Source organism: Gadus macrocephalus, chromosome 11, assembly GCF_031168955.1.
Source record: "Gadus macrocephalus chromosome 11, ASM3116895v1".
Taxonomy (NCBI): Eukaryota; Metazoa; Chordata; class Actinopteri; order Gadiformes; family Gadidae; genus Gadus; species Gadus macrocephalus.
The window spans coordinates 2,144,357-2,150,112 of NC_082392.1; positions in this window are offsets into that span (position 1 = coordinate 2,144,357).

A 5,756-nucleotide genomic window follows, 5' to 3' on the forward strand; every position below is an offset into this window, starting at 1 on the left:
TTATAGATTTACCAATCATTACAACTAGAGAGGATTTGTTATTGGAAAATCTATAAACGCACTATAAGGCAGGGAATGGGATATGACCAAAAAAAGGTGGGAAAGGCAAAACACATTAACTGTGACGTGATTCTCTGGTCGAAACATATCATCTAGATTTTATGTGAGTACGTGTTTTGTCTAAAAGTTGTATCAAATTACTGTTTGAATGTCCCTCAGATGTCCGACCTGAGGTGTAGGTTACTCACGAAGACGGTGCTGGCTGTGCGTCCATCCACTGACAAAATGGGGCCTGTCAAACTGCCAAACACGTCCCTGACTGTTTCAATGGGCTGTCATCATGGTTGATGTTGTCAAAACACCCCATGTTCATTTAAACATTGATCACACTGTTGTTGTCGGCAATGTGACCACAGTGGTTTACGGTAACTAAACGGTACATAACCACCAATCTGCGCACGCAGCCATCCATGTTTGAAAAGTAAAAACCCGTAGATTATAATCGTTTCAGTGAAGCCAGCAGGGACAGGGTCGTTGGTTCGATCCCCCATACCGACATGGAGTTTCGTGGTCTTAACACACAACCGAGCAATTGTTGGCACTTGGTTCTATGAACATCCCTACTGTACCGACAGCGATATACTGTTGTTTCTCTTTCTCCTGACAAATGTACTTGATGTACGTCACTCTGGATGAAAGCTTCTGCTAAATGCCCTAAATGTAAATGTAATACACTCAACTCAAACTGTTATGTATTTCGTGTTTCCTACAATCCCATTTCTCCTCGACCAATCGGCAAGCGGCGTCGAAACAAAGTCCGGAGTGACATCACCAACCGACACCAGGCGATGTCATCCGTTTGGCCCCCGCTCACACACTCCCCGCTGACGACCACGGATGAAGGGCCCTAACCCCGTCTCCCCACAGCGCTCCCTTGATCGCTCTCGTACTCCCCCCCCCCCCCCCCCGGGCCCCCCGCTCCAGCGCCCAAGGGCATTGTCAGCTCCGTCGAGGGCCGGCGATTCATCAAGCGAGCTGGTAAATAAGAGATGCTATCGGGGGCCCCGATGTGGTGGCATTGAGGGCCCGTGTCCTAATCAATAACCCTGCAATCCCTCACTGATCTGCTGTACTGATTAGCCTGCCTAATCCAATACACAATGTTGCTGTCTATTACGGAGCCAGCTCAAAGCCCCCCTCCCCCCCCCCCCCCCCCGCCCTTATCGGGGGCCGGGACTTAAGGGCGGCGACAGAGAGCAGCGAGCCCCGCGACACCGCGCTACACCTGGGACACACTCTGCTCTAATTGGCTATTCTCAAGGGGCCCCTCCAACAGACACACACTGCTGAAACGACACACACACACACACATTGTCGCCGAATATACACATCCGACACACACACTAACATGTACACACACAAAGACAACTGACACACACCCACACACACCAGTACACCTCCATATACAGACACACACACACACACACACACACACACACACACCATCTCCAAACACCCACAACTGACAGACACACAGATACGCACAAATCACCTCCATATACCCACACACACACACTCACACATACACAAAAACACACACACACACGCACACAGATACACGCACACAGACACACACACACACACACACGCGCGCGCGCGCGCGATCGATGCAGCAGCACTAGTTTTGGCGTGGCTATCGTAGCGTGGCCGTACGTTTCCAGGGAGACACAGAAATCGGTGGCTTTATAATGATTTATAACTTTTCAATTCCGTCTGAATCGGGACCTAGGAGATAGCTGGAGATCTGCGATAAGCTGGGGGTATGGGGGGTATGGGGGGTAGGGGGGGTAGGGGGGGTAGGGGGGGTCGGGGGGGTAGGGGGGGGGTGTAGGGGTTGGAAGGTGGGGGTGCCTCACATGCTGCACTGAAAGAGACCATCAGGTTCAACATACTGCTCTCGTGAGTGGCCTGAGAGAAACAGCGGCCATATAATAAACCCCTCTGCCTGAGCGCGTCGCCAACAGGTGTGAACCCGATTATTATGGTCTGGATGCACAGCCGGGGCGCAATATGTTCACCAGGGCAGCCGCACACTACTCTCCCACTTCTTCTCGCCATCAAATTAGCTGATTGTGTTTTCGGTTGGTTCAAGACGGCAATTTAGCACTCGGTGACTTCCAGCGTTTATCAGGACCCCTGCTGCCGAGTCCAGCCCAGAATACGATCATATCACGGGACTTAAAGAGCTGCTGACGATGGCTCTTTAAATGCTCCTTCTTCTCTGGGTCTTATCGGTGAACTCTATTAATTAGTTACCCCCCCTCCCCCCCCCCCTACCCCGCCACCCCCATAGTGACACACAAACAAGCTGCATTCTACCGGCAACGAGGCTTCGAGCCCAGTGTGAGCGCACACATATAAGCACTCATATAACCACTCACACGTAAAACCACACACTCACATAAAAACACACACTCACACATAAAACCACACAGACACACACACACACACACACAGATAAAAACACACACAAACATACACATATGACACACACACACACACACACACACACACACACACACACACACACACACACACACACACACACACACACACACACACACACACACACACACAATACCACACATTTATAAACACACACACATTACAACACACACATATAACCAAACACTCACATAAAAATCACACGCACACACACACGCGCACACGCCCACACACACACAAACCCTCTCCAACAACTCCAGGGCCGCCGCTCATTCCGGCATTATCAAACTCAAAACAATTTCACAGCACAGCAATCACAACATAATGAACTTCCAGAGGCAACGAACCAGGTCGCCGCCGCGCCGGGCGCCGTGACTACCGCCAACACTCCCCTCCGCTCTTCTTCTGCGGCTCTAATCCCGGCGCCTTCCAGCCGCCCAGCATCACACCTCCGCCACCACGCGCTGTTCACCCCCTTCCTCCGTCACCAGCAACCTCCATCTCCTCCTCAACCATACCCTCCCCTTCCTCCGTCACCAGCAACCTCCATCTCCTCCTCAACCATACCCTCCGCCTCCACCACCTCCATATCCTCCTCCACCATACACTCCACCTCCCCATCTCCTCCTCCTCCACCCCTTCCTACACCATCTCCTAAACCAGCACCCTCCATCTCCTCCTCCTCCACCAGCACCTCCGACTCCACCCTCCTCCTCCTCCACCATAACCTCCACCTCCACCATAACCTCCACCGTCAGAGGCTGATGTGCCCCCTGGGAGAGGAGGAGGGTGGAGGAGGGTGGAGGAGGGTGGAGGAGGGGGAGGTTTAACGGGAAGCAGGACCCGTAAGATTACCGGAACATGTAGCGCGGCTCCCAGACGGCGCGGAGGCTCTCCAGAGACAATTAGCGCGGACGTTTAGCGTGACTAAACTGAATTACTGGACATTATGTTGTGACCACTCAGGAGAGGCCGACAACGCACACAATTAATGTAACAAGAAGAAGGAATTATTGCTTACCATATAATACAGGATCAACCACTTTATTCATATGGCTATATTCACATAGCTATGACTTGTTGAATGCTAATCATTAGGGCTGTCAAACTAACTAAACTTAAAAAAATTAACGCAGATTAATCGCGCTTCTATAGTGCCCTTTGACCCGGTGCGTCATTTGCGTTGAAACAAAATGGAGTAAGGCGAGAAGACGCTGCTCGGCCCCGTGAACGGATAATTCAAGTTTAAACAACTCCCAGACGGAATCGTAGATAGGACACCGTTATCTGCAAACTCTATAGTAAGGAATTTTACTTTCATCAGCGTTCATCAACCCTTAAATATCACCTCAACTTTCTCGAAAAAATTTAAGTATGCGATTAATTTAGATTAATTAATCACAGAGCCTGTAATTAATTAGATTTTTCTTTTAATCGCTTGCCCTACTAATCATAAAGACAGTTTAGGTTATTTTCTGAAAGTATCGGAAAATACAAAATAGTACTGCTAAATGGAACAGTACTCAGTAAATCACAAAATATCTGAAATAGTACTAACTTTCATCGGGTGATATATTTGATTGTATCTAATGTATATAAATGTACAATAATTAACAAACGATTATCACAATTAGCACAATTAACAGCTAACTAATGGTCTTAGGTATTAACTTAATCATCGTTTAATAGGGTTAAATAATGTTTAAGTTAAGGTTGTAAATCAACCCTAACTCTATTCAATTAAAAAAAAATAACTACTAACAATTTTAGTCGATTATTACTATTCAATGTTATTTATTGTTTATAATTGTGACGGTAATTAATGGTTCACATATTGCAATCTTATTTTCAAGATGTGTCTTGATGCCGTGTGGGAATTACAAGGCATCAGTCAAACAGAACAGAACATGAGATGCGGTGAAACATGGAGTTCTCTGACTGCAAGATGAAACACTGGAGTTGGAGCTGGCTTAAGGTAGACCTGTAGGACTGTAACAGACACACACCACCTACCCTAGTGGGTGAACATGTAGGCCTGTAATACCGCCTTAACCTGCACCAGCGCAGAACCAAGATAATCCGAATGTATTCACTTTCTGGAGAGTTTAACTGAATGCCAAATTAGGAATAAGGCGTTCTAGGCATTTAGAACAAAGTAATCTGAAGTACTTAATTAAATGCCCTAAACGTGTCATTAATATCCTAGGTATTCCTTGATCTCCTTAATATCCTGGCTGTGTCCTCGGCTAGGATATTAACTCTGAAATAACCATTACAGACTCTTTCTCTTTAGTCTGAGAGGAGAATCAAAGCATGTCGGCATGCCACCATATTATCTGTTCAGTGGGTTATGGAGTGTGAAACTGTGACGTTATAACACCAGTCAATGTAACATAACAACCCCAACACCACTTAATTATGGCACAGATAAAATATACCAAAGCAATAAGTAATGAAACTTTGAATAGGAAAAATACACTATTTTATACACTACTATACACTTAATGGAAGGAGACTTGCTTACCGTCTCAAACACACACACACACACACACACACACACACACACACACACACACACACACACACACACACACACACACACACACACACAGTTTCTAAATGAAAATCATGATTTGTATCATAATGCCCCCGAGATGCATGTGTCACGGCCGTAATATTCAGCACCGAGCCATCGTTTAGCTCTGAACATCAGAATAAATAATAAATGGACTTGAGCATCAAATCCGGGCCTCGACAGAACCGACCGATGATTTGATCATAAAACATCGGGATGTGTTTTGCGTGACAGTGGCTGAGCCCGCCTACTCATTACTTTATCATGATCAGTATTGTTTATCAACGCTATCGCTGTATCTGAAAGGAATCAGGCGTGTCATCACAGTGTGTCGTTGAACTATAGTTTTCATCAAAACACAATCTATTCTCTCCCGTTTCCAGAGCAAATAAAATGTTTTGACAGCATAACCAACTTGATTATTTTCCCATTACTGCTCCAGAATGGTGAAAGAGTTTGTACCTGTGGAAAACGTAGCTAGTTTCAGTTAGTGTTTGGAAATGAGATTTAAATGAGTAATGCCGTAACGATTTCAAATTGATAATAAATAGCTCCGTGCAGTGTGCTCCAACCCTCATCTCGGTCTTCCTGTTGTGTCCCTGCTTTACGCATACATTACGACACTTCCCAAATGAGGATTTAATACCCAACATCTGCATGCCTTCAGCGAATTTCA